Here is a 24,670-nt window from a genome sequence, read left to right as displayed (position 1 = left end):
AAAAACATAATACATCGTACATTTATAATCATCATTTTAACGGGATCCGTTTACATGTTCCCCGAGTGAGCTCTCCTTTCTTCTTGTCAAGTGTACAAAAAGGGTCATATACGTCTCAGAACATTAAGTTTGTATAGTACAAAGGGACACCACGAGGTGTTCGTAAGTTCCTATCGATACCGGCGCCATTTTGGGCGGGGCCGGGTTAGTCCGGAAGTAGCATCAGGGAAAATGTTTCCTACAATCGGCAGTTGGACCAGAGTCCTTTTCGGCAGTTCTAGAATTCATGCTAACAGAAGGAGTGGCAATGTCATGTTTGTTCCGTTGGCGATCAAGGCAGTTGTCCCTTACCGGAGGCCTGCAGTGGCCGAGGGTTCCTCCGGGGACCTTTGCAGAATCTTCAAGGCTGTGGAGATGTTGTCGGAGGTGGGGGCTCGTGCTCCGGTGGGCGAGCGACCGAGTTATATTGCCGTTCAAAGTTACTCTAGTGGCCGAGGCCCGCCTTCCAGCGGACCCAGACGCCATTTTGAGGCCCTGCAGCAGTCCCCTCTCATCGAGTCTGTATGAGTGGAAGTATGGCCACCTGTGGCGCACATTCGGTGCTGCGCAAGTATCGGTGCAGTCATTGCATATTCGGTGCTCCGAAAATATGGGTACCATTGCACGTTCGGTGCTGCGCAAGTATTGGCGCACCATCACCTGGCTGGGGGTGCTCGGTGTTGGGCCGGGGGCTGGGAGACCTCCTATCCGTGGAGGTGGGAGAGGCTCGTCCGCGTCGCCTCTCCCTCCCAGCCCAACTTGGACAAATTGTTGTGGAGGTACGTGCAGGACATCCCGCCGCCCAGAGCTGCTGCGGCTGTTACGGAGGGGAAAAGAAAGAGGTGCCTCGTTCTTCTCTGGACCGGGATTCCTTAGGTCATCGGCTGCAGCCAGACTCAGTTGGCCCCGGTCCCTGGCCATTGGTGGCCGGACCGGGTGGACATGTGGCGGGACTACCGGCAACTACCTAGGGCCGCTGCGGCTGGACTCCGCTGGCCCCTGCCTCTCCTCCGGCTCCCCCATACGTTAAGATTTCCTGACCAAGTGCTGGCAGCAGGGCCCGCCTTATATGGGTTGCCGCCGGTTGGGCGTAGCCGTAACCCTGCCCTGCTTTGGAAGGTTCCAGAATGTGGGGGGGGTGGTGTTCAGTTGGCTTTCATGTTCTACAGTTTACCGTTCTTGTTTTTCTAGCGTTTTTGTGTTTTTCTTTTGCTTGTTATGTTAAAATAAAAGTTCATGTTTATCAGCGGCTTACTGATGTCGTTTCCCATTTTTTTTTTTTTTTCTTTCCAGGTTGTTTCATGCTAAAATTTCTATTGACATAGTTTATGTAACATGGAAGCACGTGCAGGGGGATGACGCAGATTCATATATTACGTACACACAAACTCAAACGGGGGGTGCGGGGACAGTAAAAAGCATGATACACAAGATTCAAAGACAAACATAAAACAGTGATTGGCCATAATTTTTCTCTTTCTGTCTGTTAATTTAGAACTAGGCTGGGTTCCCGTCTTTACATTGTCCGGTCCTAGGAAAATTCGAACATGTCGCTGAAATCGTTCTGGCGAAATCTGTGCCATCGGGCATAATCAAACGTGGTGGTTCTATCTGGTCTGTCCATGCGAGTCTGATTCTTCTTTGCCTCGCGCTTTTTCTCATTCTGCCGGCCTGTCGTTCCTGTCGGCCCTCTGCCCCTACTCACGCTCAGTAGAGTCGGGCATTGGGCTTTCCAGTGTCCGACGTATCTACAAAAAGCGCATTGGTCTTGCCCTAAGTCTGGCCGTCTTTTGCGTAGTGTCGGGGGATAACTTTTGGGTCGTGGTGCCTCGGGGTTGTCCTGTCGGTATGTTTCTCTACCTGATCTGTCCTCGTCTTTTCTCTGTCGTTGCATAGCCTCTCTGCGCCACATACCGAGACTGTCGAGCATAATAGGCGTTGTCTTATTATTGCGAAGGGCGATTTCCAACGTTTCTATTTTACCAAGGTCAAAGGACCCTACCAGTGGCCACTGTTTGTCTTGACATTCTTTGGTATACCTGTGCCACAATTTATTATAGGCTATGGTGACTAATCCATAGTTTATGAACATGTCCTTATTAGGGGTGCCTTCCAGTGGAGCTATATGGTCCACCTCTAATACACGGTCCGGGCTGAACCAATTATCAATCAGTGGGGAGAAGACAGACATGACGGCTCGTAGCGAGGGACAAAAAGTCAGCACTGCCTATCTTATCACTGTGCGCAAAGACTAGACAGAATATTTCTATTCTACGTTGTTTGCGGGCAGTGAATACCTCATGAACAAAAAATAAAAAAGAGTAACCAGTAACGAGGAACAATCAATAATAAATAAGATAGAGTAGAATGAATGGGGAGAGTAAGTAGGGCGCAAAAGTCTGCGTCCTCTACCTTTTCACTATCCACAAAGAGGAATCTGTTATTTCCGGTTTGCAGACAGAGAATCTCCAGAAGACAATCTGCGACCAGTAGTTCGGGGTCAAAGAACCCAGTTAATCAGTGAGGGAGAGGGAATCTCCCAAAAACCGTTTAAGAAATAATAGAGTCAGTGGGGGAGAAAAATAGGCACGACGGCTGCGTTACCTATCCTTCACTGTTTGCAAGAGGGAAAGAGCCTACTGTTTCTCCGCGTGCAGACAGTGAATCTCCAAAATAAGTTAACAAAGAGTAATACTAGTATTTTTTAAACAATCAAGCAATTATTTCGCAATCCGTCGTGTTTACACGACCTTACCCGGACCGTATGGACAGTTTCTTGTCTTCCGAATCCAGCGCCTGTTCGTCCTCTTTTTCTCGTATTTCTCACGGCACTCCTAATGGTCCCCAGTCAGGACCGTAGATCGCTCGAGAGAGGTCTGTTCGGAACTAGTGAAGTTCGGATGATCGGCTGCCAGACGAGGGTCTATTGGGCAAGAGCTCTCCCGATCGTTGCAGTCGTTCACTCTGTCGTCGGGACCTCTCCCACTGGATCCACGAGTCGCTGATGGGCCCCACGCTTGGGACGCCAATTGTTAAAACCTGTATTTGGTCGGGGACAATCGAGATTTGCCCGGCGGTATTGCCTCTGTGACCCACGAATTATTAATCAATGAAGAGGCAGGCGCTGGAGACTGGAAAGCAGGAAACAAGGTTTTATTTTCTCCGGAGGAGAACACAGCAAAACAGACAGCAGGTATCGTTCTGAGGTACTCTAACTTATTTCTGGGGCCTGGCCCTTATATTCAGTCTTTAGCGGTTTTATTACAGTTTACATACTCATGACAATGCTTTGATGTACGGAAAAGACATTCCCGGAATCCCCCTTTGGGCCCGTTCCCACACATTTTTACAGTAGAAGTCCCCCCCCTGGTCACAGCAGGTGATGACTATCGCGCAGCTGGATATTCCGCCAATTCGTGGAATGCGGGGTTCGATCGGATCTCATGGGGTGGGGGCTTTGATCAACTCGGGGGTCCTTTGATGAGGGAAGCTTTCTATTGCACGGGGAGGGGCAAGGGATAGTATCGGCAGAGCTGGGTGTCGGCCTGGGAACGAAGAAGACAAACGGGCACACAGGGAAAAAGGGTTTGCATCAAAGGGCCGGGGACCAGGAAAGGGAAGAAGGGAGGTGTTGCGCTGGGAACAGGATGGGGGTCTGAGGCAGAGCAGCGCTGAAGAGGGGTTTATGATTCAAGGCAGGTGCAAGCAGGGGGTTGGTCAGCGTGCAGGCTTGGTGAGGGCGAAGGGCCATGTCGGGGGCCAGTGGCATCTTGTTCTGATCAGGGCATAAAAAATGGCGGGTGCGCACGAAAAGTGTGGCATCGGGGGAAGAGGCAAGATGGCGCAGATAATGTTCACCAAACCGTGCTAATTTTCCACAATGTGACTCGGCTATCCCTCCCACTAGTGAGAATAGTCCCCCAGTACAGTTGGGATTTGTCCCGCGTAGATCCACAGCTATTATCTACAAACATTGTTTGCAGTGCTGCATCAGGTAAACCCAGACATGAAGGCGGCTGATGACTCCCTAGAATAGCTTTTCATGATTGAGCGACTTTGGTGTCTTGTAATGTCAGGGAGTTTGTGGTGTCCACGCACGTACTGAAGACAGGCCACAGTGAGTTAACACAGTTCTGTGTTTATTGCAGGTTCTTCGAGCCACTGCTGCTCTCACACCAACCGAGAACCACCAACTGCCAAACATAGAATCCCCCACGCACAAGAGCACCACAGCAACGCATGGGGTTTCTAACATGAATACACACAAAAAGGTGGGGAGATCAGAATACACGTGTATCAACACGACACAGACAAAGCAAATCTGTTTTGAAAACTGCCCTCACTCACACACATAAGTGTGTGACATGCTTCATCCTCGGGTCTGCTTACAAAACGCCCCGGCGTAGCCACGCTCGGGTCGGAGCATAAGGGAGGGGGAAAAAAATAAAAAATACAATGACAAGACACAACACAAAAATAACAAACACAGTGATGAAACAGTGAATATCACCCTGTGACTGGGAATTGTGATAGAACAAGGTGCAGTGTTGAAAAGTGCTTTAACACTGGCTTGTGGATACCAATAGAACCTTTATTTATAGGCGCCACAGCCAGGATTAAAAGAGATACGGATGGGTCGTGTTGGGAGAGAAATTATGTTCTCAAAACACCCCTACTGGTACTGCTTGTGCCAGCATGTTTTGACCGACTTACTGTGCCACAAACGTCACCCCGGTCTTCTTCAGGACTTCTATCTCTCCCAGTCCTGGTATCAGCCCAACCGCATTTCGGTCAAAAGGGCGAAAAAGTTTCTCTTGATCAAAATTTTATCATAACGTGCGGAGGAAAATCCCAACAACAAGGGAAGCAACAAACTGAAAAAAAGCACATAAATCATATGCTTGCATGTATATGCTAATTCATGGACCCCAACCTAGGTCTCCAGTTAAATTGTGTCTACAATGTCCCCCTTACAAAACTAATTCCTGTGGTATAGGGCCACTAAATCCATTTTGTGGTTAAATACATCCAAATTATTAAACAAAATGTACTGCTGCATACATTATCTACCACACCCCCCTATATATGCACACCTATCTAAGGTGCATCATGTTCCAGAAGGCATGCATATCGACTAAAAAATGACAGCCAAGAACACATGTCCCTCCTGGCGTACTCACCGAGTTTACCGGTAGTTAAAACTCGAAACTGCCCCCGGCAGGGAGGTCTTCAAAGAACACAACCTGTGTTCAAATCAAAGGAAAATTAAAAAGCACAGTCAGAAGGTCACTCTCTGTTGAATAAATGTAATGCCACCACATCTGAAATTTTACCATCTTGACATTGGCATTTGAGAGTAGTCTCTGCTACCCAAAAGCGGTATGATTTACATACGCCCCCCGCAGAGGGGGGCGGGCCCACGCACACACAACCTCCTTACTGTTCCGCAGGAGAGCCTTGCTGCACCAGCCTGTTCCCGGGACGCCGTGCAGAAAACAATAAGGATGGCGACTCCATTTTTAAAGGAGACTGAGCGAGCAGCCAATCCCTTGGCCAGTCGTCATGATGCTAACACGTGACATGCGTCAGAACGTAATGACGCGAATTTGTCTCAACGGTAGTGCGTCAATAGCTGATGGGAACCCGAGTCCAAAGCATAAGCGTACATTCCTGCAACCCAAATGTTTGTGAACAAAATAGATAACCCGTCCCCGAGAAAGCATTCGGGCAGTTGCCACCATGGAGTTCATTGAAATATAGGCACATGATAAAGATGGACACACGTTGTATGGTAAGGATGTCGTTTCATCAGGTTAAAAGCACGCATCCAATTCCACCATCTAAACCAGCGCGAAGTTGTAAGCGCCCGTATTTCTGAAAGGAAGAAGAACCACTGGAGCGATAATAGGTGCCTGGGAAAGTAAATAAAATAACACCCAAAACCTCCTAACTGTTCCGCAGGAGAGCCTTGCTGCAACAGCCTGTTCTCGGGTCGCCGTGTAGAGTACAATAAGCACGGCGACTCCATTTTTAAAGGATACTGAGGGGGCAGCCAATCCCTCGACCAGTCGTCCTGACGCTAACACGTGACGCGCGTCAGAGCATAAAGACGCGAAGTTATCACAACTGTAGTGCGTCAATCGCTGATGGGAAAACGAGTCCAAAACATAGTCGTACATTACCCAACCCCGAGGTTTAGGGGGAAGATGGAAAACCCCGTCCCGGAGCAAGCATTCGGGCAGTGGCCACCATGGGGTTCATTGAGGCCACCATGGGGCTCATTGAGACACAAGTTGTATGGTAAGGATGTCGTTACATCAGATTAATATAAAGCATCCAATTCCTCCATCTAAACCAGCGCGAAGTTGTAAGCGCCAGTGTTCTAAAAAAATGGAAGAGCAACTGGAGCGATAATAGGTGCCTGGGAAAGTACATAGAATAACAAGATGAATGAACTCAAGAGAGTACCATTAGGCTCAAGAAAAAAATGGAACAACAGGTTTTGAGCCCATCAAAATAGAGTTACGGCATTTGGGGTAATCATATATTTACTAAAGTATCAGCATAGTCCCTCACATTATTCATTCTGAGCCCATCAAGTCGAAGTACAGGATCAAGGGCAATTGTATTTAACCTAACTCATCAACACAGTCCATCATTTTGTTCATATCAACCCAGACACTCTCTGGCCCATGACGCCGGCAGACAAACTGTGTGCAGAGAACTATCTCCCTAGAGCCTGCCAAGGTATATCATCATTAAGACCCACAATGTGGCTCCTGAGACGATAGACCCACTTCTGCTCAGCAGAAGTATGGTACGATTATCATCCACCGCATGTCTTCCCAGCTGGAGTTTCTCGATTACTGTCCACCTAAGGTCTTCTGAAGTGTGCCCTACTTCTAAGAAATGGGCTGTAAGCGTTGTATTAGATCTGCCACATCTAATAGTACTCCGGTGTTCTGTAATTCTGGTCTTCACCTTCCTACTGGTCATGCCTACATAATGCTTGTGACATGGGCATTTGATGAGGTAGATTACCCCCTGTGAATTGCAATTTGTATGGGATCTCTGTTCCCTGGGCGAGTGGAGTCCCAGGTCAATGTGTTTGGTGTTGGAGGTTAGGTGACAGACACTACAGGACGCTACAGGAGCCACAACGCGTATGGCCCATCATCCTGGAGAAACCTGCGGCTGTGTTGGTACCCTTGATGTTAGTAGAGGCCCTTGGTCTCGTGTGGATTAGAAGATCTTTAAGGTTATGGCTGCGTTTTAAAGGAGAATAATGGTTTCTCCATATTCAAACCTCCTGAATTGAGGATTTTCCAATTCCGCAGCACCAAATGTCTAATCTGTTGTGATGCGGTGTTAAAAGTAGAGACAAAAACTGGTTTACTGGCTCTTGGTCTGACGTTTTAGATAGGAGGGATTCACGGTTGTCATTGAATGCCCTCTTCCTAGCTCTTTTGATGACCCTAGGAGGATTACCCCCTTTGTTACAGTTTCTGGGAAAGTGCCTGCGCCTCGATGGTGAAGTCTTCTCGTTCCGAGCAATTGCGGCGTATACGGAAAAATTGTCCCACCGGTAAATTGTCCCTTAGGGACTTCGGATGGAAACTATCGAAAGCCAATAAAGCATTCTTATCCGTGGGCTTGTGATATACTCTTATCTGTAACACACCCTCTCTGGGTTCTATCAATAGATCCAGAAAGGGTAAGCTGGTTTTAGTGACAGTCGAGGTAAAATGGAGTAGTGGATTTCTTTCATTCAGCCATTTCAAAAAGAGGGCAACAGATGTTTCGTCACCTCTCCAGATCACCAAGACGTCATTGATGTAACAACGCCATAATTTCATATTAGGTCCCCAAGGACATGCGGTGTCATAAATCACTGAATTTTCAAATTCTAGAGGCAGAAGTGATGCCTTTTTCTAGAAAGAAAAGATAACCTTTATGAAGCTGATTAGAAGCCTCTTACAATAAGACAATGTGTTCATCACCAGAGCTGAGGCTGTATGTGTCTGATGTTAAGAAGTCAGAACTTTCAAACTTTGTGGAAACACATAACATCCTACACCAGCAACAATCAGGCTTCCGCCCCAAGCATTCTACGGAAACTGCCCTCATGGAAGTAACGGATTCCATTAAATTTATCCAAGATGAAGGAAAAAACGCCGTCCTGATTACGTTTGACGGTATGCAGACAAAATATCTAAATTAAAATATCGATATACAATAATATCGATGTTTTAATTTCGATAGTATAGAATATCGATGTCCAAAATATCGACAGACAGAATATCGTTTTTTTAAGGTATGTATGTTACTAATATCGAATTTTACTAATATCGAAATTTTGTTTAGTGTTATGTATTTTATTATGTTGTTTATATGTTTGTTAAACATGTTTTGTAATGTATGTTTGAAATTTTTAAAATTTGTTTACATTTTGCGTTTTAGTATCAGAGCAGGTTGTGGGTTTATAGGGGAATAGGGTGGGAAGTAATTTAATAATAATTAATTAATTAATATATGTTTGTAAATATTTTAATTAATAATTAATTGGTAATTAATTAATATTAATTAGTTAATTAATTAATATAATTTTGTACATATTTTTAATTAATAATTAATTGGTAATTAATTAATATTAATTAGTTAATTACATTAATTAGAGTAATTTTTTTATATATATAATTTTTTGTTGTTAATTAATTAATTGGGAAAAAATAATATTAATTAGTAAATTAAATTAATTACAGCTAATGTGCTAATATATTTACTTTATTGTTATTGTTAATTAATAATTAATTGGTAATTAAATAATATTAATTAATTTTGGGTAAAGGAGTATTTTTAGGGTTCAGGGTCAGTTTTGGGTTTTTGGGTAAAGGGGTATTTTTAGGGTTCAGGGTCAGTTTTGGGTTTTTGGGTAAAGGGGTATTTTTAGGGTTCAGGGTCAGTTTTCAGTTCTTGGGTAAAGGGGTATTTTTTGGGTTCAGGGTCAGTTTTCAGTTTTTGGGTAAAGGGGTATTTTTAGGGTTCAGGGTCAGTTTTGGGTTTTTGGGTAAAGGGGTATTTTTAGGGTTCAGGGTCAGTTTTGGGTTTTGGGGTAAAGGGGTATTTTTAGGGTTCAGGGTCAGTTTTCAGTTCTTGGGTAAAGGGGTATTTTTTGGGTTCAGGGTCAGTTTTCAGTTTTTGGGTAAAGGGGTAATTTTAGGGTTCAGGGTCAGTTTTGGGTTTTTGGGTAAAGGGGTATTTTTAGGGTTCTGGGTCAGTTTGGGGTTTTTGGGTAAAGGGGTATTTTTAGGGTTCAGGGTCAGTTTTGGGTTTTTGGGGTACAGGGGTATTTTTAGGGTTCAGGGTCAGTTTTGGGTTTTTGGGGTACAGGCGTACAGGGTAAAAATAAAATAAATTTAAATTAAATCAATTAAATGAAATAAAAAAAAAAATACATTAAATTATTAAGTTTTTAATTTATTTTAAATGTGTATATTAGTTTTAATTTTTTAATTATGTTTTAATATTTTTATTTAATATTTGTAAAATTATATGTATTTTAAAATTATTTTTACATTATTATTATTAATACATTTAAAAAAACGATATTTTTAATTTCGATATTTTTGTACTACGATATTAATTTTTCGATATTTTTGTACTTACCTTTATGAAGATATGACTCCGATATTTTTGATTTCGATATTTTTGTGTCGATATTTTTGTATGTAGATATTCTGTCTGTTGATATTATGTCATACATTCACGTTTGACTTATCGGCGGCGTTCGATACCATTGCTCATAGCATACTCATCGAGAGACTGAGAGCAAATGGGATTACGAACAGAGCTCTTGACTGGATAGCTTCTTTCCTTTCGGAGAGAACTCAAATAATATCTTTAGGTCTTTTTTCCTCAAATGAAAAAAAACTAACCGCTGGAGTACCTCAGGGATCTATATTGAGTCCCCTACTCTTTATTATATACATGGCGCCCCTCATCACCCTCATTGAATCGTTTGGCATATGCGCTACTACATATGCCGACGATACGCAATTGATGGTATCCCTGGAAAAAAAATGCCATCAGAGCGGAACAAAATTTCCAAGACTGCTTAACGGAAATTTTTCAGTGGATGAAAAATAACCACCTCAGATGTAATTCAAACAAAACTGAGATTCTGCCCATGGGGAAAAATACCAACTTTTGCACCAGTAAATGGTGGCCTGAAGGCACCATTCCGCCTCCTGCCTCGGTAGAGTCAGCAAGAAATCTTGGAATTCTTTACGATTCCTCTTCATCTTTCGATCACCATGTAAGAAACATGGCAGGCAGCTGTTTTAATATAATAACATCTCTGAAAAAATTCTTTGATTTTCTTCCTATTGAGGCAAGAAAGTCCGTTGCAGTCTCCCTTAGGGAAACATCCTTTACAACAAAACTTTTACAACGCACTACCATTACGACGCAACTTTTACAACGCAAACCATTACAACGCATAGCGCTGGGGGGCGCTCTAGGATAGGGAATGTATTTAATATACTATCCAACACCTTCCCTACTATCCACGGGGACTGGAGTTGGAATAGTAAATTAAATAAATCACTATCCAGCGCCTAAAAGCACTATGCGTTGTAATGGTATGCGATGTAAAAACCGCGTTGTAAAGGCATGCGATGTAAAAGTATGCGTTGTAACGTCATACATCCCTCCCTTATACTTTCCCGCTTAGATTACTGTAACAGGCTGATGGCCGGGGTTTAGAAACAAACATTAAAGAAGTTACAAAGTGTCCAACATGCAGCAGCCCAGCTGGTCCTAAAACTCCCTAGAAAATCCTCAGCATCTGCAGCCCTCAGGACGTTGCATTGGCTACCGATTCACAAAAGGATTCTTTTTAAGATTCTGTTGACTACGTTTAGAGCCTTAAATGATATCGGCCCAAAGTATTTGTCGAATAGATTTACCCGCTATAACCCAATTAGGGTTTTGAGATCAGCGGGGTGTAATCTGGCCAACTCCCCGAAATTTCATCTTAAAACAAAAGGAGGTAAAACACTCGGGGTCTTGGCCTCTAAGGCCTGGAATGCTATGCCAAACGATCTTAGAATGCAACCCACTGAAGCCGCCTTCAGAAAAAAACTTAAAACCTGGCTATACAATCAGACTGATACGTATGTATTGGCCGCCATTTAGCGTTTCTTCTCCCTGGCTTTAACCTACTTTCCTTAGCGCCAGGATGCTCCTTTCGGAGCGGCAGTTTGCGCTCTATAAATGCCAAATAACTTAACATAACATAACATGGTGGTGGTGATATAACTAACTGCAGGAAATAAACAATAATCCTAGACGGGCCACCCAAAGGAAAACAAAGAGTCTCTGCAGACTTTCCAGATTCCCCACTATTCATAATACCGGAGAGTTCTTTAAAGACCATTGAGCAATCTTCTGCTGAAAAGGTCACATAGAGTTTCTGAAAGGTAGTTGTGACTCCATACCGCCACACTTCTGTGTCCAGAGCACGCTCTGGGCCTCCTTGTCAAATTTTCGCCTGTATATGCAGTATGCACGCAAGATTTGTGTGTACCGAGGCCGAAATATAATCAGGATACCATATGCACTTACAGCTCCATCTCTCTAGGCAATGGTGCATGGGCCTTAGCCAAGGTGGGAAATAGGGTGAACAAACAGAGGCCAACCAGTCTATATATTTTCAATCTACTAAAATTATTGGCCTCAGATATTTACATTTATTTATTTTAGTCTTCATTTGTAAATTCATAATATACTGCAGCGGAACTTTGAGTGGATGAGAGTTGTGTCAATGAGGTCCGAGTTTGAGGAATTTTAATATAATGTAAGTACCTGAAATGAAGAGTACATGCACGTTATACTATTCTGTATAAAATGGTCAGTTGATTAATGTTATAATTTCTGAAGTCTTTGTACCAAACTGGAGGGTTGCTAATTTGAATCCTGGTTGGTGCACTAGGGAATAGTGGCTTGTATATTTACAGTACTATGACATTCCCTACCTGTGTGACACAGCACTTTGAATAAGTAAGCCAATAGTTTAATCAAAGAATTACAAAATGATAAAATATGCCATACTAAATATTACTTCAGTGGTATTTAAAAGGTGTGAGTCTATCTCCCAATCTCAGATGCTCGACTCTTAGCTAAAGTCAAATCCGGCTCCCCTTCCGATCTCTGTCCTCCTCATAGTATTGCCACCTTATCTACTCTTCTTGCGCCTGCTATTCCATCACTATGTAACCTGTCTCGGACCCTGGCCACCATTCCACTGTTATGGAAAGAAGGACATGTCACATCTATTCCAAAAAATGCAATCAAGATCCCAAGTTACCAGCTAACTATCGCCCCATATCTCTACTCCCTGTGTTGGGCAAAGTTCTGGAGTCTTACATCAACAAACAGCTCTCTTCCTACATGGAGAATCGTAGTTTGCTGTATGCCTCCCAGTCGGGCTTCGGACCTTTCCACAGAACCAAAACTGTCTACTTGCAGTAGGAGATAAAATCAGGTTATTGTGGGCACAGGAAATCCCACCATGCTGGTCCTGCTTGACATGGCGGCATGTGATACCATCTCACACTCCATCTTGATTCAACGTCTCTACCAGATAGGTATATAGGGCACTGCCCTCAAATGGTTCAAAGGTTTCCTCAAATATAGGGTCTAAACAATTTTCAAAGGCACTTACCATTCCAAAATCAATCTCCTGGACGAGAGGGTCCCTGACGGATCCTCCTTGAGCCCTGCGCTATTAAACATTTATGTAACCCTCCATGCCCAGTTAGTCACGTCATGCAGGTTCGAAATACTTTCTTATGCATATGACACCCAGCTGGTCATCTCAGTTGGGCAGGACATTTATAATGTCAAACAGCGATTCGTCACCTGCATGAGGAAAATCGGCATCTGAATGTCCCTCTACTGTCTCCAATTAAATTGGGGGAAATCAGGAATTCTCCCGTTTGGCAAAGCTGAGCTACACTGAATGGACAACTCGTGGCTGCCTGAGCTTGGCTCTGCCCCATCGCCCAGTGGAACAGCTAGAAACCTGGGTATACTCTTAGATGATAAGCTATCTATGAAAGACTAGATTGCCTCCACCTGCGGCACTTGCTTTGGCATATTGCATTCTCATAGGAGAATCTTTAGGTGGCTTCCTTAGGCTCCTGGACTCTCACCGAGGCATTAATCATCATTCGTTAATCATCAGTCACCTAGATTATGACAATGCCCTAATTATCAAATCAAATGAATCCCTTTTCTCCACAATGCAGGTGGAAACAAACACTGCTGCCCGAATTGGTCAACCAATTGCCTCCACGGACTCCATCAGTCGCAACGGTCAGAGCCCTTCGTTAGCTCCCCATTCGAAAGAGAGCATTGTTCAAATTGCTCTGCCTGACCTACAATTCTTTGTCAGGCATAGGCCCAAAATACCTACTGGACAGACTCCTTCTCCACCACCCTGACAGAAATCTAAGATCTTAAAATCAACTTCTTTTATGTCCTCTGGGTAGTCCAACGTCATATGGTGGCCGGGCTTTCTCCAATCTTGACACTTATTTAAAGCTTTATGATCAGCTGACTTTTGACCTATTTGCCAGTCTCAGGCTGAGATTTCAATTTAAGCCCGAGTCACTGCGTTTTATCAAGTACCCAGGAACAAGAAACTTAAGTCAGTTAAAAAGTAGCCATAAAAGTAAAACATTTTGATACAAAAATGTATTTAGCCATAATTTAGATTAGGGTAAAACATCTTAAAATCTTTCAAGAGCCCATTAACATAGCTTAACATAACAAAGTATGGCCTCTATAGAGTATAAGATCAGCTGTCGCAAACTTTGCAAAAAGATTCAGTGTGTAAAGGTTTACTTTGCTATCAGATGTTACAGTTTTAGTAATAGTAATAGCAATCATACTGTACCTCGTGTAAACCTGTTTTATAGGCCTACATTGGAAGAATTCATTCCCGACATACTGGTGACATCCTTAAAGTAGTCTCAAAAAGAATTACTCTTTGTCACCAGGAACCTTCAGGTTTATCCTGCTTTTGCATGGTCTGCCCCATTGCCTACAGTCATCTAGTGCAGCTCTCCGATGCCAGTACAACTGCAACAGCCTGGTAGGGTGCACACATCTCAGCTATAAAAGTCATGCTTGTTTGATGCTGGGAGGCAGGAGGGATCCTGCACATTGCAGCCTCAAGGACACCATTGCCTCTAGAGATGCTGATATGTAGTAGGGAGACCTGCAGTGAAACAGCTCTGAACGAGTGAATTAATTCCATGCTGGGCGCATATGTTGGGAATGTGCCTTTGCTGTTTATGTCTTCCATCCAGCCTCCATCGAGGTGCACACATTGTCCGATCAGTAGACAGTGGCACAGAAAAAGTAGGATTCGCCTAGTACTAAACAGTTTGGTAAGTTACCAATCCGATGAACGCAGAACTACTTGTTCCAAAGGTTATTACTAGACCATGTTATATTCTAGGGAATAGTCCATGAGAGTGGACACTGTGTACCCACCCTCCCTAGAGCCAATGTCTATGTGGTGTCATCAGTAGGTTAAGAATAAGGTGTATTCACCACTCACCCAACTGCACTTGGAACACAGCTGCCTGGACACTCCTGGTGATCCATCATCAACACTCCAGGAGCCACGATAAAAGAATCTTGAGTTAAAGACGCATCACCACAGTCTAGGCCCATTTTTAAAAGCACTGTTTTGCTTGCAACCCTTGGATATACAAAGGGGGAGAGGCATAAATGTAATCAGCGATTCCCCAAGCGCACTATTAGACAACTTGGTAGGTCAGGGTAAAGCACAGTCTCCTGGTTGTAGTTTCCTAGTGCAGTAAACCACACATGGGGTGGCAGAGAATTTGGTGGAGAGACCAAGGGACTACAATCCCAGGATAATGACCTGTTTAGTGGTTCTGCTGAGACATAACATTTGGTGTTTATTGCCCACATATTTAGATGAAGTGGTAAAGGATTAGATATTATGCCTAGTAGTGATGTCTGCACACACCTGTGAATTGCCCACCCTGTTAGTGGCTTTGTTAAGGTATTTTTAATAGCATTTACTAGCCATATTCAGCTTTTTTAAGCGCCTCCCCACCAATATGTATGTGTAATGGAAAAGGTCAGAAGTAGATTAAAACCTTTTCTTTTAGACTTGGATCAGTAGGTGCTTTTTGTAGGTGGCTACTGTCTCCAGAACCAGTCCATATCACTACTAACTAAAGTAGGCTGGTACACATTACTGGACACCGAACGCCAGTGGCCAGAATACCTAACAGCTCTTCGTTGTATGTTTGTGTTGTGTTTTATCGCTAGAGCCCCTCCTGCTCACCTTCCGCCCCCCTCTTTGCCCCCCAGGATCTTTGGTCTGTGTGCAATGGTGGTTTTGTGTACTGGGTTCATGTGAGGTGTAGAACCCATTTCAGGTGTCCCCTTTCGCTGTTTGCTGGCCCTAAAGTTGTGTGGTTCTGCATAATGTTAGTGATACTCTGCGTTCTCTCCTCTGACTGTGCCCCCCACCCACTCCTCGCGTTGAGATTATTTATGAATCAGATGACCCTTGTAGGGAAAATTATCATCTCTTTGATAACACTTGGTACTTAATATCAGTTACCTGGCCCAAAAAAGCAAAATAAGTGACTGTATGATTTACTGTATTGTAATACTTCCTTGAAATGTTGCTCATTTTGGGCTCATCCTTCAGTCCATATGAAACCAGTGTTGGCTCCTACACCCCCCCCCCACCCCACTCACCCACCACCCTACAGTTCCCCGGATCCTGCCAGCTATTACATGCTCACCTGTCAAGAGAACCTACAGACAGAATAGGACCTTTTCTGCTGCAGAACCACTGGACACTTCCTGTTAGTCACTCCATGGGGTGTAATCCCATCGATGCTGCGGCTGCACAGAAGCAATGCACTCAGGTACAGTCCCTGACCTCACCTGTCCGAATGCCAGGAGCCCCTGATCTCCAATCCCACATAACTGCCCTAGAGTGCTCTAATCTACCCCATCAGGGTCTCATCCCCTTTTCTGAGGGTAACCCCAACACGCAGCTCCCACATCAATTACATCACCCTCCAAACAAACTTCACTCCTTCAAAAAACTCATTCTTCTCCATTTGTTTCAACAGGATCCTCTCTGCCCTCTCATGAAGGGCTCAAAAGGATGAGAGGTGAGCAATCCACATTTGAACAACATCCCTGTATCCATCAGGACCGCCGGCTCAAAGCTGCTCCAATCTGTGAAAGAGGTCAAGATGCACCTCTTTAAAGAACCCTATATCACAAGTGCATTAACCGTCCACAAACCAGCTACCTCTCCTATCACTTGTTCACTTAATGCTTGTCTCTGACCATGAACAGTGAGCTGTTGCCTTTTGGCTGGGTTTGTGCTATAGTAATACCATAAACATACATTTATCCATATTGACTTGACAGGTGTGCCCTTGTTCAGCTTCCCTATCTGCTCATATACCTGCCTGGCCCTGTGCTGGGAAGCCGTGCTACCCTCCATTCACTGTCGCCGGCCACTGAATGGGTGACCACCCATCATAGAAGGCATTGCTTCACTCTTTGCCCTTCCGGGGCAGTGGTTGCTATTTGCACATTATCATCTTATCTGCGTCGCTTTCACTTGCTCACTGACAGCATAGTTCCTATCGCAGTGGAGTGCCTACGGGTCCTGCCATTTGAATGTCCTTCATCTGACTTGCTGACTCCAACATCACCAATCAGCCATTGACTGACATGATTGTAGATGACGTGTCACCTGCTGCCTCAAACTTTCTTCAGTGTCCTTTGGGGTGGTTGCCTGCCTTCCACTTCTGATTCACCTTAAGAATTGAGATTGGATTTCCATTGATGCCTCGTTGCTGCCATATATCAACCTTCGTCGCACGCTGCTTCAGCTTGAACTTGAATCGCTGTTGTTCAGAGAGCATGGTTTGTGTAGCTCTAAGAGTGGTTGATTGATTTATGGAGGTTTGACTGAATTATGTACAAGAACTTTAACATGCTGTTTGAACACCTGATTGTTTTAATTTTCATGTTTCATAGGCTCTAAATGGAAAGATAGGGATATGAAGAAATGGCTCTGCTGTTAGGGTCTGCTAGCTGAGCCTGTAGGTGTGCTATATGTTCCCTCACACCTTGTTCAACCTGTAAGTCCGCTGCATACTCACCCAGACTTTTTCCAGCCTGTGCGTCCACTGTTTTTTCACTCAGACCTTGTTCATCATCCTGAAGGTGCTCAGGCTGTTCTTTCAGACCTTGTTCAGCCTGTGGGTGGCCTGTATGTTCATTCAGACCTTTTTCAGCCTGTGGGAGGCCTGTATGTTCATTCAGACCTTTTCCCGCCTGTGGGTGAACTATATATCCACCTAGACCTTGTTCAACAAGTGTTCATGGTGTGCTCATTGTAGCACAATGTTTTGATTTAGAGGAAGACGTGTGTTGTGGGTTTCATCGTATGTACCAGTAGAATAAAAAGGTTTTTAAAAAATCTATTTATTTATAGACCGAAGGTGCTTTACAATAGTTACCAGAGAACAAAGTTCCTTTTGCTTTGTAAGTTAAGAATGGTTGTTTGGTAGATGGAATGTAGTGTGATTCACGTTTAATGCAAATATGCAAATAAGCTCTTTACTTGCTTTCAAGGTATTCCATGGTGGACAAGGTGGTGTGGCTGCCATCCCCGGGGGAACAAACTAAATAATTGTAAGGGAAGGTTTCCCATTACCGTCTGTTTTCTTTTCTCTTATTTCTTCTCTGTGTCGCTCTCTCTCTCTTTCTCTCTTTCCCTCTCTCTCTATTTTTTTGTATCTCTTCAGCTTCCGGAATTTAACTCCATCTACAGATTATTCCCTAGTTATATAGCTTTTAATCATAAAAAAAATTTGACGTTTATTTAGTCCTCTTTGATTGTTTACTAGCTGCTTTGAGCGTGCTTTCTTACAAAAGTTTATATTCTCCAGGGTCAAGCTAATCAACTCCAGTTGAATAAATTATGGAAAGCTTTCTTCTTCCTTCCTCTTACTCCAGGGCTCTTATGAATACTAAGAGTTCTCTGGCAAAGTGCGTCGCCACGCAGGGTGTTGTAGTAGTGTCCTGGCCTCCCAATGTTCCTGCAAACCTCCCCCTTCAATTTTTGCATTCCCACTAATGTGTACAACCAGCCGCGTACCTTGGCATCCACCAGATGGAGACACATTTCTATGGGTATGTGATGCGGCCTAGTGCAGGTACGGTCTCTTCCTGGGTTGGGATGCACTGGTCCTCGAGGAGTTGCCTCCTGTGTTTCCCAGCTGTTCCTTGACTGTCGGCTCATTTGTCTCCTCCCTCGGACTGCTCCGTCTGCGTCCTTGCTCTCTGCATCTGACTTCCACGTTTCCTAATCATCAAATCCTCTAATCCTGCCCTTATCTGTCTTGTTTGCCATTAATGGGCTGTACTGGGTCCCTGTGGTGAAGTGGAAGATAGTCTTTTTTTCTCTATCCTTTGTTGTTTTGTCTTATCTTGTCCTTGTTGATCTCCTTTGTTTTCTTCCCCTTTTTCAGGTGTTGCAGTGCTCGAGTCCTGTTGAAGGAGTGTGATAAGTTTCTGGCCACCAAGTAAGTCCTTATCTATCCCACAATTTGAAATGGTGAATTCCACTGAGCTAGTTGGACACAGTCTCACTCTATGGTGGCATTTAAAGCAGTGATTACAAGACGGCCAATTCCTTTATTCAATAAAATGTCCCTTTCTAAATTACGGGATAAGGAATAGATGAATACTGTACGTGGGTAGGGGAATAAATTGCATATGATAATTGATAAAAGAGTATTACAATTATCTCACTATGATGCCAGCCATTGCCACAAAAAGTGTAAATTAATGGTGTTGGCTGCTGAGAATCTCATTCACAATATATGTGTTACTTTTGTTTCTCAACAAAGGGGGAACCGTAAGCGGACGATATTTACCGGGGTCCAGTGTACATGTCCGGAAGACTAGTAGCACAAGAGGGGTACAGAGTTCCCCGGGGAGAGTATGCAAGACAAGTGTGCGTGTAGCGTAGAAGAAGGTAAAAAGGGAGGGGGAATTCCCTTTTTGGAACTAAAACCCTCACACACCTAGCAAGCTAGATGTCATGCTTCATCATATGGGTTCTGCGCCTCGTTAGACTGGCGCTGCAATGTCTGACGGGCACCCGTAAAGGGGCTCTTTATCGGAGATCTTTTGTTCCAGCCATATGGTGCATGCGGGTGAAAGGGCGAGTGAAAAGGTGTAGTCGTGAAGAAGTGGTGAATTAAAAAAGGTGGGTCAGTACACAGGGAACTTTAATGGTGTGGCTGACTCCCTTGATTAAAATAGGTGGGAGGGGAGATATGCGCTGAGAAGGTACACAGCAGAATATCTGCAACCCTCTGGTCAGGTCAACATGTTTCTTGCCGACATGGCAATTCTTCAGGACCTAAGTGCTCAGTACTACACAGTGAACAGTTAATTAAATGTGAATTACAACCTTATTCCTTGAGGTCAATAAGTAAGCAGGCCGGCTGGTCCTGCTATTGCGATGTGACCTAAGGGGAAAATACACAACATAGGGGTATGATCAATGCTGTGTTCCATTACTTCCTTGGCCAAATGTGTTATACGCTATAAAAGCTCACTAGTCAAATTAAAACCAATAACAAACAACAAGTACATGGTGACAGGAGACCCACAATCGTGGGTATGAAAATAGCTATGTTAAAAAAGGCGAAAACACCAGAACTCATGAAGAAAGGGTGAGGCAGACAGGCGCTTACCCTAAGTGATTCCCTAAGGCGCCACGCAGTCTGCTCCCGTGGGACCTGCACCCATGAGTCAGGTACCTAATGGAGAGAAAAGACGTGCAGTAGAAGTGTCTGCCTGGAGACCAATTCACACATAAGATTCAAGGTGAGCTGATCGCAATTAGCCCATAGGTTGTTACTCTAGGTGGTGACTACCTCAAGTATAGTCCAAGGCCACACCCGCGTGGTGAGCGTCATTGCCAGGTGGTAACACACGAGTCGGGGGGGTTAATTTTGTTTCTTTCTTAAATATTCACTTCTTTTGCACTCACAATCTCGACTTCCAGTGTTCCCAAGCTCCCGAGCTAGACAGTGTCCAAGTGCTGTTTCACCACTATCAGAAATTCAACTCAAACCGATTATCTATCTTGTTTCTGTAAATGTTTCTTTCAGCAAAGTATAAGGTAATACGTACTTTTTCTTCATGTTTATTTACAATATCTAACTCTATTTCTACAGGTCATTGAAACACGAACAGAAAAAAGAAGGTTTAAATGTATTGAAACACAACAAAAAGAATTAATTCAAGGAAAGTTAAAACATTCTGGAGCTCTAGGGGAGAAACACATTCAAAGTGCCAGGAATGGTGAGGAACTTGGAGTGGAAGAAACTGCTTAATGTGAAAGTTGTCAAAATCTGTAAAGGAAAATGACCATAAATGTTTACCAAGAATCTGTTACTGAAATTAAGTTGTCTCTGAAATATAAATGAAACACAAGTGCAAATTGAAAGTCTACATCTACTAATTGTAAGAATATTTTCACGTAATGTAAACATTTTAAGAATGGTAGAACAAAAAACATTGTCAACAATTAATACCCATGCAGTGCACTTGAGAATAATCACTGTTGTAAATTCTGTCTAATGGTTTATGAGAAATGCCTTGGAGACCCAAACCGCTCCCCACCAGATCAGTATCTGTACATGTGATATGACAGAACTGTCAAGAAGACTAATGACATCAGTTTAACAGGGCAAGCTGTTGTCTACATCACCTGTGATTCAGAGGAGAGAAAACATTGTTTAAAATAAATGCTCTCTCTCAGATGTCATTACCGTAAAGACGCTGTATTATCATTTCCCATGTAGAAAGATTTCCCCCACCAACTCTGTCTGTTGGGTGGATCTGAGTGGTTTTAAAGTGTCCTGGACCTCCAAAGTGATCATGTATCTGTCTTAGCCGTTGAGCGAAAAAGCATATACTGGCATAGAAATCTTAAAAGGGGCCAATGCTTTGCTATTGATAATTCATAAACCACCCTGTAATACCTATTCACCTGTCATTACTTGTATAAGCAAATATACTTAACAGGCAAACACTAAATACCAAAGACCTTATCAGTGTTTTTAAAAATCCTAAGTAAAATGTGATAAACTGGAGTCAAAAATCACCCCGGCATAACTTAGAGAAAATTAATCCAAGGGAGACATCTTACTAATTAAGGGGGCTCCTTCAGTGAAAGTTATAAGACAAGTTAGATAGGCTGCCTTTATAAGTAGGAAATTGATGTCCAGATAAAAGCTATAATTAGTTCAATTCAAATGTTAATAAGAGCATCTTCAGTTTATTTTAGAAGTTAATGCTGAGTGTAATATAAACAAGTACAAACTCTGGAATCAGATTCAGTCTTAAGATGGCATGTATCCAGGAACAAACACAACACGGAGTTGCATACATTTCGAATAAGAACAATGAATGTGAGAACAGATTTAGTTATCAATCCCACCTCACTAAATACGAGAGAACTCACACTGGACAAAAACCTTATCAGTGCCCCGAGTGCCAGAAAGGTTTCAATGGCAAATCCAATCTCGTTAAACATGTGAGAATCCACACCGGAGAAAAACCATATCAATGCTCCGAGTGTCAAAAAAGATTCAGTGTTCAGGGCAGTCTCATTCAACACATGATAATCCACACTGGACAACACCCTCATCAGTGCCCTGAATGCCATAAAGCTTTCAGCCATAAATGCTCTCTCATTCGACATGTGAGAATCCACACTGGTGAAAAACCATATCAGTGCTCCGAGTGCCTAAAAAGGTTCAGTTTTGGCGGCAGTCTCACTCGACACAAGAGAATCCACACTGGACAAAAACCATATGAGTGCTCGGAGTGCCAGAAAAGTTTCAGGTGTTATGGCAGTCTCACTCGCCACACGAGAATCCACACTTGTCAAAAACCTTATCAGTGTTCTGAATGCCAGAAAAGCTTTAATCAGAAAGACCATCTCATTCGACATGAGAGCACTCACACTGGGCAGAAACCTTATCAGTGCACTAATTGTTGGAAAAGCTTCTGTCAGAAATATGACCTTACTCGGCATGAAAGAACCCACACTGGGCATAAACCGTATTCATGCTCTGAATGTCCAAAACGTTTCTCTAACAAAGGTGCTTTAACTAAACATGAGACAATCCATACTGGGTTCAAACCGTAGCAGTGTTCTGAATGCCAGAAACAATTCTGTCAGAGATTACACTTAATTCATCATGAGACAATCCATACTGGGTTCAAACCGTATCAGTGTTCTGAATACCAGAAATGCTTCAGTGTGAAAGCAAACCTCACTTATCATGAGAGAACTCACACTGGCCAAAAACCTTATCAATGCACCGAATGCCAGAAACAATTCTGTCAGCGATCCAGTTTAAGTAAACATGAGAGAATCCATACTGGGCTCAAACCCTATCAGTGCTCTGGATTCCAGAAAAGCTGTAGTTTAAAATAACTTTCACTAGACACAAGAGAATTCACACTGGGCAAAAGCATTAATAATTCTCCGAAAGCTTTGAAAGCTTCAGTCTGAAAGCCAGTCTCATTCAACATGAGAGAAAACACACCAGGTAAAAACCTCATCATTGTACTAAATACCAGAAAAACATCAGTCAGAGATTCAGTTTGATTCAACATGAAAGAACCCTCAACCATAAAAAAAGATATATCAGTGCAAAATCTTCAGTTGTAAATGTAATGTCTCTACATGAGACAGACAATGTGCGAGAATAAAAGGTGCTCACTGTCAACCCTGGGGAGGAGGTGTCACCATTGCAAAACCATCACATGAAGCAGCCACAAAGACGTCAATCCATTGATACTCTTACTAAACACCTACTAAGAAGAGCACACACTGAGTGATGAACATGCTTTATTTGTGGCCTATTTGAAATCATTTGCTTGCCAAGTCTGCCACATTCCATGAGGCGATCAATAATGGCGAAAAAGTGCTGCTTTCCAGGTCTGGGCTGGAAGTAGGACTGTCACTGCAACTGGAGTGGTTGTGGAGCTAAACTAACTATATTAAATACAAAATGTAATAATAAGATTTTTTTGAAAAGCACCTAAAGTAAAATATTTGTATTTATGTACTATGATATGCTCTCAAACCTACAACACGTTAAGTACAGAATTAACTGAAATTGAAATTTTTAAGAACATGTTAGGCACAATTATTTTTAAGTTAAAGGTTATTAACATATCTTACCATAAAATAATTATTGTAAACATATATGCTGTTTTAAAATTCTATTGAATTTATATGTATCTTTAAAAATGTGAAATAGCGACATAAATGAATTTAATATTATTTCCTTGCCTCCATTATATTCTGTGAGAGGATGTTGCAGTATGAGTGGTTGGCCATGTGTGTTGCTGGACTTATTACTGCTCCTTTTTGGTGGTAGTAACTTGGTTCACTGACACAATATTGATGTAATAAATATCAATGTAAAAAATATTAAGTAAAAAATATAGACAAAAATATCTACTCCTATACTTAAACAGGTAAGTACAAAAATATTGACTAAAAAATATCGATGCAAAAAATATAGATGTATAAAATATGTAAATGTCCAGTATTTGTAAAGTATGAACAATTACCTGAAGGTGTAAAGGTGCTAGGGGACAGTTGGGAAGATTAAGCGAGCTATTGGTCATAGTCACATGGTGCTGGGCTGATATGCTGCCGGCACCGGGAATCGAACCGTGAGCCACGCGTCCCGGAGTTAGTCGCCCTGGCCGCTGCTCCATACCTCTTCCACAAATATCAACTTTTTTACTCTTATATAAATATAAAATAATATATATTAAATATATTAAATATTACATTTAATTTTAACAAAATAAAATACATGTAATATACATTTGAATACAATATAACAAATATACGTAATAAAAAACTATAAACGCACAAACACATTTATTTATACATATATATATATATACTTTAAAACAATTAATAACCTATTATTTTTAAATTGTTAAAAGCTTAAAAAGATAAATATATATATCAATGATTTAAAACATGAAAAAAACTATAATAAATTAGAACATTAAACTTAAAAAATATTTGAACTTAAATTTCACAATATACTCAGTGCAACAGTAGAGAAAGTGTTGAATAGTGGAGGGGTAAAAATAACTATTCCCACTCCAGTGAGGGCAACAGTAGGGAAAGTGTGGGATAGCGGAGGGGTAAAAATTACTATTCCAAGTCCTCCGAGTGCCACAGTAAGGAATGTGTTGGATAGCGGAGGGGTAAAAATTACGATTTCCACTCAAGTGAGAGCAACAGTAGGGAATGTGTTGGAAAGCAGAGGGGCACAAGTTACTAATTCCCACTCCAAAGAGTGCAATAGTAGGGAATGTGTTGGATCGCGGAGGGAATAAAAATTAATATTCCCACTCCTCTGAGCGCAACAGTAGGATACGTGTTGGGTAACGTAGGGGTAAAATGTACTATCCCACT

At 42.7% G+C, this 24,670-nt stretch overlaps 1 pseudogene across 1 annotated transcript in view; it reads left to right on the top strand.

The window, feature by feature from the left end:
- LOC144803017 (uncharacterized) overlaps positions 1–23,509 on the top strand; it is a 47,059-nt pseudogene extending 23,550 nt beyond the window's left edge. Inside the window, exons 2-4 of the transcript XR_013605495.1 lie at positions 17,761–17,820; positions 18,660–18,713; positions 20,382–23,509. The product of XR_013605495.1 is annotated as an uncharacterized LOC144803017 (transcript). The remainder of the gene's footprint in view (positions 1–17,760; positions 17,821–18,659; positions 18,714–20,381) is intronic.
- Positions 23,510–24,670: the final 1,161 nt, after the last annotated feature.

Source organism: Lissotriton helveticus, chromosome 1_2 (assembly GCF_964261635.1).
Source record: "Lissotriton helveticus chromosome 1_2, aLisHel1.1, whole genome shotgun sequence".
NCBI classification, from domain to species: Eukaryota; Metazoa; Chordata; class Amphibia; order Caudata; family Salamandridae; genus Lissotriton; species Lissotriton helveticus.
This window is presented reverse-complemented; position numbering and strand designations above follow the sequence as displayed.